General features: G+C 35.5%; 1 non-coding gene across 1 annotated transcript; it reads right to left on the reverse strand.

The window, feature by feature from the left end:
* Positions 1 to 800: 800 nt before the first annotated feature.
* On the reverse strand, positions 801 to 923 carry LOC118622592. Its single transcript, XR_004958091.1, has one exon. It is a non-coding gene; the product is annotated as a small nucleolar RNA SNORA40 (small nucleolar RNA).
* Between the last annotated feature and the right edge of the window lie 11,658 nt (positions 924 to 12,581).

Below are 12,581 nucleotides of genomic sequence, written 5' to 3' on the forward strand. Positions count from 1 at the left end.
AGGGTAAATATGCAGACTATGAATTTGCGCTGCTACTTCTGTACCACAATTTCACTTGGTATTTATGTGTCATTAAAATCTCCAGGGGGATGCCCAGTCTCACTTAAATTCATAATCAGAAATATCAGTTAGGTCTTGAGGAAAGCCAGCAGTGCTGTGACTGTTCCCTTGTAAGAATCTTCTCCTTCCATGCTACACATCTGTCTTCAATCTCTCCTCTCCCCCAAACTAGAAATATCATATCGGCAAATGAACATATTTTCTTTTGCCAAAATAAAAAAAGGAAAAATGCAAAGAGAAAGTCCATATGCTCCTACCACAAAAATCTAGCAATCTGTGGCATCTGTACTTAGATGCTTTGTTTTCTTCCTGTTAACAGGGGTGGGGAACTTCTGGACCATAGGTCATATAAGGCCACAAAATCAATACCAGCTAACATCGCATGCCTCACCAAATATACCAGGCTAATTTTTTAGTTGATAATTTTGTGTGGCCCATGAGTGACATTATAACTATCCAAATGGCTCTTGGCAAAAAAAAAAGAAAGGTTCCCCATTCCTGAGTTAAGGCCTGTAGTCCCACCCAAGGTCAACTGCTCCATCTGTGCTCCAATTCCTAGCCCCTTCAAAGGTACTGCCCCTGCCTTTTCCACCCCTTCCTTCTACATTTTCAGAATTTCTGTCTCCACTATATTGTGTCCATTGCATGCAAAAATTATGTAATTATTCCCATCTTAAAAAATAAAGTCTCTCCTGATACATGTTTCAGCTAACATTTTTTTTATATTTCTTTTTTTAAATCATGTTCCTTCTTATATGTATCAAAACTCATACTGAATGATGAGCTCTGGGTTGCAAAAGAGGATTTCTTTTTCACACCTGTATGTCGTCTTTGACCACAAATTAAAAACAAACACAAATGCTCTAAATTTTAAAAAGTGTGTGTGTGTGTATTGTCTGTGTCCATTCATTTCTCTTCTCCCCATTTCAGCAAAACTCATCCCACCTTCTTGTACATCCACCTCAATCAGACTTTTATGTTCTCCTTTCATCTGAAGGCTCTGATCAAGGGCATTACTAATTTAAACAAGACAAAGATTCTCAGGTCTTTTTTTAAATTTAAAAGTTTTATTCAATTACAATTTATATTTGTTATTACTTTGTATTAGTTTCTGGTGTACAGCATAGTGGTTAGATAATCATATACTTTATGAAGTGTTCCCGCTGATGTTTTCAGTACCCAAATGGCACCATACATGGTTATTACAATGATATTGACGATACTGTATTTCCTATGCTTTACCTTATATCCCCGTGACTGTTTTGTAACTACCAAACTGTACTTCTTAATCCCTTAATCTTTTTCACCCAGTCCCAAACCCCTCTCCCCTGTGGCAACCATCAGTCTGTTCTCTATATCTATGAGTCTGTTTCTATGTCATTTGTTTATATTGTTCTTTAGATTCCATGCATAAGGAAATCATACAGTATTTATCTTTCTCTGACCAACTTATTTCACTGAACAAAATACCCTCTAGGTCCATCCAGGCTATTGCAAATGGTAAAATTTCTTCTTTTTTATGGCCAAGTAAATTCCATTGTACATACATACCACCACTTTTTTACCCACTTGTTTATTGATGGGCACTTGGGTTGCTTCCATAATCTTAGCTATTGTAAATAAGGCTGCAGTGAATATAGGGGTGCATATATTCTTTCAAATAAATGTTTTGGGTTTCTTTGTATAAATCCCCAGAAGTGGAAATGCTGGGTCATAAAGAAGTTTCATTTTTAATTTTTTGAGGAAGCTCCATACTGCTTTCCACAGTGGCTGCACCAATCTGCATTCCCACCAATAGTGCACGAGGGTTCCCTTTTCTCTACATCCTCTCCAGCACTTGTTCTTTGTTGTTGGATTGATGATAGCCTTTCTGACAGGTGTGCTGTGATAGCTCATGGTGGTTTTAGTTTAAATTTCTCTGACAATAAAGATGCTCAGTTCTTTGGTGAAGGAATCTAGCAGGATCATAAGATGTAGCAAATCTTTACTGAGAAAGGGAGAAGAAGAAAATCTTGTAGCTCTTTTGGCTTAAAAAAAGAGCCCATTTTTATTTAAGTCTCTGGGGAATAGAAATATTATTTTAATATCATTACCATAGGAAAACTAAAGCAACAATAAAGAACTGTAAAGTTTTAGGTATTAAAGGTAATATTTCTCAGGACATTAGGAATAATCTTTTTAGCAATATCTTGATATACTATATGCTTTGTGTCAATAATACTTCAAGAAAAATGGAACAGAATTATATATTCATACAAGACTTCACATAGGACAGGCAAGTGAGATAAATTCTTTTGTGCCATTTTCAAGTTATTACCTTATAACTGGTTTTACGATGTAGAATGCAGTCTGCTTTCCTGCTGCTTTAGGGGGAGATAAAACGTTCTCTCCTTATGTTTTTTGAGATTCTTTTTGCCGTTATTGAGAAGGACTGCAGTTTCAAGGACAAGCATTGCAATTAACATTGTAGGAACTAAATAAAAAAGCAGACCCAGGAATCTTTAAATGTACAATATTGAAGTGTAAAGGGCAAAAGAGAAATTTAACAAATGAAACCAGAAGGCGTGTACTGTAGTGATTTGCTTTTGCAGTCACTGGTAAGCTTTAAATGTCAGCCTGCAGTCAATGGTCAGTCCTCGGCTAGCTGTCTGCAGCACTGGGCGCGTTTCATCACGCTTTCCTTCTTGAAGCCTGCTAACTTCAGGACACGCTCTCTTCCTTCCTCTTCCACTCCACTGGCCATTCCTCCTTCCTCTCCTTGGTGGCTGGGTGTAATTTTTAAAGGTTGAAGTGCCTTGAAGCCAGCTGTGTGCTAGACCAGGACCTTCTTCCCAGTCAATCTACCTGTGCTCCACAGGTGACCTCACTCGGTTCCATGGCTTCAACACCAACTGTGCTTATTTTCATCAGATATCTATTATCCATCTATTAACCCATCTTTTTAATATATATATTTCAGTGCAAACTAATGACCTCTGTACACTTCCCTTTAATTCAGCATGAAATTTATTCATGTTTAATATATAAATTTACAGTTGTTTTTGTTTTGTTGTAATATTTCTGTATAATTAAATGTACACATCTAAAGTATGCATTCCCTCAATTTTGACCCGTGTGACCCAAACTCCTGTTAAGATACAGAATGTTATCATCATTTTAGGAAGTCCTTTCAATGCCTTTCCAGCTGATTTCCCATTCTCCACCCTGTGGTGACCATTGTTTGGATGATTTTTCCCACCATTACTTTTAGAATTTTAAGTAAAATGAATCACACAGCTATAGTCTTTTCTGTAAGACTCTTTTTCAGTCAGCATAATGCTTTTGAGCTCATCATGTTGTATGTATCAATAATGATTACTTTTTATTGCCAGTCATGTGAACACATTAATATGTTTACTCATCCTAATACTGATGAAACCAGGGTGTGTACACACACACATCTTATATATATATATTTGGGCTATTACAAATAAAGCTGCTATGCATACTATATTATTCAAGTAGTTTTGTGATAAGTACGTAGAAATGGAATTGCTTGATCCTGTGATAGGCTAATATCATTTTATAAGAAAATTACAAATAACTTTCCCAACTGGTTGTATTATGTTACACTCCCATAAATAAGGTACAAGCATTTTATTGTTCCATATCCTTGTCCCCATATAGTATTTTCTTTATCCTCATCCGAGGACATTTTTGCATTTATTCACAGATAGAGTGGGAAGGAGAAGAAGGGAAGAGAGAGAGAGAAACATTGATGTGAGAGAGACACATCGACTGGTTGCCACCCACACGACCTACACCGGGTCTGGGGACAAACTGCAACTGAAGTACGTGCCCTTAGCAGGAACTGAACCTGGGACTCTTTGGTCTGTGGGTGGGCTAGTGCTCTAACCACTGAGCAATCAGCCAGGGCTCCATATGGTATTTCTAAATCTTTTAAATTTTAGCCATTGTGGTGGAATAGTGATGTATCAACTATGGTTTTAATTTGTTTCCCTGAAAATTAATGATGTTGAATACTTTATTCATGCATATATTTGTAATTTATATATCTTTTATGTCAAGTGTCTTTTTTTTAGATCTTTTGCCCATTTTGTATTGAGTTGTCTTTTTATTACAACCCATGTATCAGCCATTTAATCTCTCTTGCCAAGAAGAAAAACTTTTTTTTTCTTTCTCAGAAAGTTCATGAAAAGACAGTTTCTCATTCTCCTGAAACAAATGTATACTTCTTAGAATAGAGGCATCTTTTTTCCTATAAAAACAAAACAAAGGAGGATGGTTACTAAAAATTTGTATGTTTTATGATAGGTGACTTCCTGAGAGCATATCTATCAGTGTTTGTAAAATCGTATGGAATATAAGAAAAACATGTAAGTAAGAAATGGAGATCTGTGAAAATGATGCAGGGCTACTTTGCATAAATACATGTACGTGTTGGGTTTTTTAGGCTAGAGTGAGTTTAGTCAGACAGGGCTGCCTGGGGCTGGATGATGGCCATTAGCGGCCCTAAGTGCCAGACCAAGGCTGCATTTCTCCACCCCACTGTTTAAAAAAAAAAAAAAAAAGGCATAGAATCATAATAACAGTGAAACAAAACGAACAAAAACACTTGTTGATGACTGCAAACATTTTTGAAAATATCAAATGTTAACTTCTTTAAAAAAATAATTTTATATTTTGGGAAATCCCTGTTTTGCTGGCAACTTAGGCACATGCTTAATTTACCTGATGCATATTTAATACTGGCACTGCCTGATTCCAGAACTATTCAGGAAGATGCGAGACAAACCTAAGAGGAGGTGTTTTAAAATTTATTTTAAAAATGTTTAAATCGGCCTGGCCAGTGTGGCTCAGTGGTTGAGCATTGACCCATGCACCAAGAAGTCGCTGGTTTGATTCCTAGTCAGGGCACATGCCCAGGTTGTGGGCCTGATCCCCAGTGGGGGGCATGCAGGAGACGGCCAGTCGATGTTCTCTCTCATCAATATTTCTATCTCTTTCTCTCTTTCTAAAATCAATAAAAAAAAAAATTATGTTTAAATCGATGGAAAAATATTCTTGGGTGAGGAATGAAAAAAAAATGTCAATAGTAATAGTATGGCATAAGTTCTAGTTTATACCCTGGAAGATGTCACCTTCTCTAATAGAGGATTCATATTCAATAGGTGGTGAGCTAGCATTTAGTCTAAAGAGCACACTTGAGTAGATTATTACAAATGTTTCAGCTACCTCTATCCCCAATTTACATCAAGCTTTTTGTTATTAGCTTAGCAGTTGGTAGAAGTGTCTTTTGATAGGTGGAATTCATAATATTCATGATATATAGGTTGGCCAGAAATAATGTAGAAGACACTACCATAGATGGGATGTAAGAATCCTGTGATCTTGATGATTGATTCATAAATAATGCTGATCTCAGCTACTAATACAGTCTTCTTGGACTCCTGCCTCTGCCTAGGTGACTTATCAGAGTTTGTGTCTAGAGTATTGCCATAATAACCATGCATTTACCATTTAGGCAATATTCTGCTGGAACAACTACAAGGACAGACAAAGAGCTGGGCTTCGCCATGTGGTATCTATTGGTAATAAATGTCTGTACATGTACATTTGTCTGAGACTTGCCTTCATTGTATCCTTGTAGGAAGGCTATAAAAAAGTGACCTATAACTATCATTTACCCCTAAATATAGACATTTACCAAAAATATCTGAGAGATATATGACTAAATTGACTTAGGTCAATTTTGCTACACTAATTCTTTGATGCTGACTTTCATAATATAATCCTTGATGTCTCTATCAAATAGAATATTTTCGTGTAGAGGTTAACAGCACAGAAGGCCTGGATTCAAATCTCAGCGTGATCATTTACTAATTGTTTATCCTTTGACAAGTTATTTGACTTCTATTTGTTTCATTTTTTTCTCAATGGTAAAATAAAGGACACTGGTGGTACCTACTAGAGTTGATAGTGGAGGTTAAATAAGTTAATGTTTGAAAGCACTTCAAACAGTTCTATGTAAGAATTTGTTCGATGAAAATATCTGCTATGATTTTGGAGAGTTGCAGTGAGAAATTATTTGTTCTAATGTATTCATTTTGAGATTTGAATAGATTATATAGAATTTATTAAGATTAAAATAGATTATGTAGGATTTCTTTCGTCAAGCTTTCATGGCATGGAATAGAAATATGTTACTTGACCTTTACTGGTAGTAGAAGATGTACATATCTGAAGTCATTGAAAGGGCTCAACATTTTATGGCCACACGCTAAGAGAGTGAAACAAAAGTCTACAATAGCCTCAGGAAGCAGATTTCTTCTACTTCCCTGACATTTAAAAGCTGTTTTCATCTCTGCTTGCAAGCAGAGAGAGACAGCAATTGGAGAGCCTGGAAGCAAATGTTTCTAGCTGGTTAATTATCAACTGAAAGAAATATATTGAATCTGAAAATTACATGAAACCAAAATGAAATGTGAACTCCAGCTAATATATGAGAAAATATTTCATCATACATACAATTTACGAAGGGACTAAAATGAATATTTTTAAGGTTAAAATAACTGTAATAGCTAACAGAATTTCATATAACAGTTTGGGACACATAACAGAATGATAAAGTCCGTTTCCCTCTATCTTTCCTGGGACTGAAATATGAATTTTTTGGGGAGAAAATTACAGTATAACTGTTGGTTAGGCTTATTTATATTGGTGAGAGCTCATATATCTATTCCTCGACTTAGAACTTAAAAATATTTTACGTTCAAAACTTAACGTGGATGATGAGGCTGTAATATGATGAAGATGTTGTATGGCTGTGTAAAATCTTTAATTTGACATAGCACACACTCAGTTTTATTTATTTATTTTTTCTAATCATTTTGGGTGATAATTGTTACAGGTTTTATGACCCATTTTACAGATGAGGAAAATGAGGTTCATGGACATTTCATAGCTTATATAGTATCATATGACTTCCAAGTAGTGAAATGGGTAGACTATTTCTTTTTTTTTTTTTTTAAATCCTCACCTGAGGACCTGCTTATTGATTTGAGAGAGAGAGAGGAAGGTAGAGAGAGAGAGAGGGAGGGAGAAAAAGTGGGAAAGAGAGAAACATTGATGTGAGAGAAACATTGATCTGTTGCCTCCCAGATACGCCCCAACTTGGGATAGAACCCACAACTTTTTTGGTGTATGTACTGACACCCAACCAACTGAGCCACACCAGCCAGGCCTGAGTATATTATTTCTGTTATTGGATATGTATCCTGAGTTTTCAATGATATTTCTGTGGCACTGAGAAATTATGAAGAATAACATTACATTCCTTTCCGGTTTGATCACATGAAGGCTGACTCGTTGTCCAGGGCTTTATAACAGTTTAGGGAATAAGTTAAGCAGATGTCTGCATAGTGAGCCCATATTCTTGAGTGAGAGGACAAAATCCACACACAACCACGAAAGTCACCCTTTAAAATCAGGTCATGGCCAGGGTACCCTGGCTGGGTCACTCAGTTGGTTAGAGATCATCCCAATACACCAAGGTTGCAGGTTCAATCCCCTGGTCAGGGCACATTCAAGAATCAACTAATGTGCAGCAGCATTATAATAGCCTGAATGAGTTGGCCCTGCTTCTTTGTTACCCTATCCTGTACTTTTCTTTTCGCTTCATTGCCCTTCAGCCATTTCCCTCTAACAGCTTGGAATGGGCCAAGCTTGTTCCTGATTTAGACCCTTTGCAGCAGCTGTTTCCTTTACCAGGGGCATTCTCTCCAGAGGCTTTGTGTGGTGGGCTCCCTTCTGTCATGCAGGTTTCATTCTGAATATAACCCCTTTCGAAAGGCCTTCACTTTCCAACCTCAGAAGTGATCTCCTGCTACAACTCAGCCCCACTGTTTCCCCTGGAGGCTACCATATTAGAGAATACAACCAAAGGAATCAGGCTTTGATATGTTAAATGCATTGTTTTGTTCCTTTTTTAAAGAAATTGATTTGAAGGAGAGAAGGGAAAAAACACATCAATTTGTTGTTCTATATATTTATGCATTCATTGGTTGATTCTTGTATGTGCCCTGACTGGGAATTGAACCCACAACCTTGGTGTATTGGGACAATGCTCTAACCAACTGAGCTACTCAGCCAGAGCCTGTTTTATTCTTTAGTAATAGGCAAAAGGACAGCAGTGACCAAAATAAAACAATCCTTTCTATATTCACTTGGTCAAGGTTTTGAGTGGAACTTCAGTTTTATGGTCAAACTGCTTGATTGCCAGCTCCAGCGATCAGAAGTGGAATGTGATGTTCAGGTCTGATTATTTCTGATTAACATACCAAGCCATAGCTTCTTTCCAGCAGGTTACCAACTTGTAGACAAATTTCTCTTTTGTCATTCTTGATTTTTCACTGTTTCTCATTTTTCTTGGTCTCTCCATGAAGAATTAGATGGCCAATCGCTCTCCAAGGGGCAATTATTAATGTCAAATTGGTCCTGGGTTTTAGACCCTCGAGAATGTGAGGACAATCATTTAGCATATTGCTTGACAAAGGGTCTCTTACATTATGTATTATTGTACTCTGGAGAATTCACAATATGGTATCTATTTCCTATCAAAAATGTAAAAATTAGTTTGATATGTTGCCTTTAAAGTATTTGATAAAATGACTGTGTAAGGTAAGAATTTTAACTATTATCTATTGTCTAGTTTTACTGATTTAGGAAAAAGTTGGTGTGTAAGACTTCAGCTCTTTTTTCCCACATGTAGGAATGAATCAATTACTTCAGGATAAAAGGCTTAATATTATTTTGAATAAATTAGTATATAGACTACTTTAAAAGAACAACTTGCTAAAACCAGAAACAAAAAAAGGAATGGCCTGAAAATAGAAACATAATAGATTTGTACCTTTAATATTCTAGAAGTTCTTTATCTATTTTTGATATTAACCCTTTATCAGATATATGGTTTGCAAATATTTTGTCCCATTCTATAGGTTACCTTTTCATTTTGTTTATTGTTTCTTTTGCTGGGCAGAAGCCTTTTAGTTTAATGTACTACAGGTTGTTGATTTTTACTTTTGTGGCTTATGTTTTTAGTGCCACAGCCAAAAATTCATTGCCAAGACCAATGTCAAGGAGCTTTCCCCCCTGTTTCCTCTTAGTAGTTTCAAGTCTCAGGTCATATGTTCAAGGCTTTAACTCATTTCAAGTTAATTTTTGTGAGTGATAATGAGACAGGGTTCAAGTTTGCTTTTCTGCATGTGGTTATCCAGTTTTCCCAGCACCATTAATTGAAGAGACTATTCTTTCTCCATTGAATATTCTTGGCTCTCTTGTCAAATATTAGTTTACTGTATATAGGGGATACTTGTTTCTGGCCTCTCTTCTCTGTTCATTGTTCTATGTGTCTGTTTTTATTCTTGTACCACATTGTTTTGATTACTATAACTTTGTAGTATAGTTTGAAATCAGAATGTGTGATGCCTCCAGCTTTGTTCTTTTTCATGACTGCTTTGGCTATTCAGAGTCTTTTGTGATTCACTACAAAGTTTAGGATTTTTTTCTATCTCTGTGAAAACTGTCATTCAAATTTTGATAGGGATTGCATGAGATCTGTAGATTGCTTTGGGTAGTGTGGACATTTTAACAATGTTAATTTTTTTCCAGTCCATGGACATGAGATATCTTTGCATTTGTGTCTTCTTCAATTTCTTTTATCAAAGTCTGGTGGCATTCACTGTACAAATCTTTCCTTCCTTGGTTAAATGTATTCCTAAGTATTTTATTGATTTTGATGTTATTATAAATAGGACTGTTTTTCTTATTTCTTTTCCAGGTAATTCATTGTTATTGTATAGAAATGCAACTGGTTTCTATACCTAGATTTTATATGTATTACCATCGCAATTAGATATTTTGTTTTTCATAGATTGAATTCTTACAGATGTTTTATTACCTTTGGCATTAAGGTAGATTTTGTTTACTACATTTTAGATGAGCAATGATGTACAAATAAAACATAATTCCCTTGACTGAATCTTTTGCATGAGGTCCTGTCCAACCATTGTGTTAATTTAACTTCATTCCCTTTCTCAAGTACAGGGACTAAATAAAATGAATGGTGGTGAGGATTAGAGAAGGGGTTATCTTACACTTTCCAATTAGGATATTTTGTCTGCTGATTTTAGAGTTTACTTTGAAACATTGTCCTTTTGGTACTTCTGTCATTTTTTGAGTAAATTCTGAATTTTTCAGATTTTTCTACTTCTTCCCCCAAGATGTCAGTACATTTATATCACATCCTTACAATGAGAAAGATTTCTCAGATTTAGGACTGAGCCTTCCCTAGGGAGTCTGGTGTGTTGCAGTACTTGGCTGCTGTCTGGTGGCCCCATAATTGTGGTTATCACTTCCTGCTTTCAGTTTTAAATTTCATTGAACAACAGCAACATTGTGTTTATTATTGTCATTGTTATTATTCTTTTTGATGATAAACAAAGTACTCCCTCACTGAATCCCAAACACAATATTTAAGTAAATTAAATCCATTATTTTGTATAGCTTTAAAATGTTATTTTTTCATATCTCATTACCTACAGAAATATTTATGGCATAGAAAGAAGTTCATGAAGAAGAAAATAGTTTTTTTTTATAATTTATTGATAAACCTTCTTAAAATGGCGCCTAGGGAATCTATTTGACGACAAATGACTTAAAGGCTTACAGAAGTATATACTCATAGAAAATGTATTTTGAAGACAAATTATGAATAAAATAGTTGATGAATCAATGTCACATATAAAATTAATACAACATAAAATGATTTATTTCTTATTCTTATTATTAAATTCTGCAGTTGTAGAAAACAGTAAAGCTGGCAGATTGATCATTTAAAGTGACAAGATAATTATTGACGTTAAGTGACCTTTGGGAGTGGGTAAATGTTGATTTTCTACAGTCTATTTGCTATGAAGTCTCTCAAAACCTCTCCACAGAGGCTCATTCTGAGGCTGGAAGGGAAAAAATATTATGTACACCAGCAGGCAGATGAGTACTACTGAAAAAGACCCTTAACACTCAGTAATGTTGCACCTCTAAAGAGACCTTCAGCAAACAATCAGCAAGGCTTGTATGCAGTTTTTGGACATTACAAATAAAGCTGCTATGCATATTTGCATATAGCTTTTTGTATGAACCCAAGTTTGCACCATATCTGGGTTGTATGTGATTGCATGTTTAATTTTATAAGAAACTGCTGACCTGTTTTCCAGAGTGGCCGTACGATTTCACATTTCTACCAGAAATATGTAAATGAGTGAAATTCTTTTGATCTTTGGCAGCATGTGGTGGTGTCCCCATTTTAAGTGTTAGTCTGATGTGTATAGAAATGTCTCACTGTTTTAATTTGAAATTCCCTATTGGTTAATGATATGCAACATCTTTTGATGTGCTTATTTGCCTTCTATATATCCTCTTTGGTGAAATTTCTGTTCATTCTTTTTCCAATTTTCTAATTAGGTTGTTTTTTAATGTTGAATTTTGAGGGTTTTTATATATACTTTAGATACTAGTTTTTGATCAGATATGTGGTTTGTAAAAATTTTCTCCTAGTCTGTAGCTTGTTTTTTACATATTCATGTGAACTTTCACAGAGAAAGTTTTTAATTTTGATGAGGTTCAATTTATCAATTTTTCTTTCTTTTATTATTTGATGTGGTTTTATTTTATTTTTTTATTGTTGAAAGTATTACAGATGTCCTCCCCTTTTTCCCCCACTTGACCCCCTCCTCCTTGCTCCCAACCCCCTCCTGCTTTCCCCAAACTATTGTCTGTGTCCATTGCTTGTGCATATGTGCATATAAATTCTTTGGTTTATCTCTTCCCACCCCGGAGTATTCTGTTGGTGTCAGAACTAAGGACTCTTTGTCTAGCACTCAATTCTGGAGGTTTTCTCTTGTGTTGTTTTCTAAGATGTATAGTTTGTGTTTTACATTTAAGTCTGTATCATTTTGAATTAATTGTTGTATAAGTTGTGACACTTAGGTCAAGGTTGGTTTTATATTTTGCGTGGGGCTCTCCAATTGTTCAGCACCATTTGTTCAAACAGAAAACTACATTAAAAAAGTAATTGTTTTATAAATCTGACTGTATTACTTTAGCTTCAATAAAGGCCTTTCTTTGCCATCTTCAGAGCAATGCCGTGTGTGGACCTATATGACAGGGACCAGTCCCACTGGTCAGAGTGACCGGGTCATGACCTGTAATGTTCACATACTGCATATTTTATTTCTGGTCAAAAGTAACAAAGATATATCTTTCCCTGTGTTCATTTATCTAGTATTTATTTTTTATTCTTTTGGTAAATCTCTTCCCAAATACCTGTCAGGATGTGATTTATCTGTGTTTGCCCTTAGATTGGAGAACACTCTACACAGCAGCCATTTTACTTTAATTATAGCATGTGGTTTTGTCTGTTTTAAAGTGTTGTGCTTCTCTTTAGACAGAAGTTATTTTGG

This window comes from Molossus molossus, unplaced genomic scaffold (genome assembly GCF_014108415.1).
Source record: "Molossus molossus isolate mMolMol1 unplaced genomic scaffold, mMolMol1.p scaffold_m16_p_1, whole genome shotgun sequence".
NCBI lineage: Eukaryota > Metazoa > Chordata > Mammalia > Chiroptera > Molossidae > Molossus > Molossus molossus.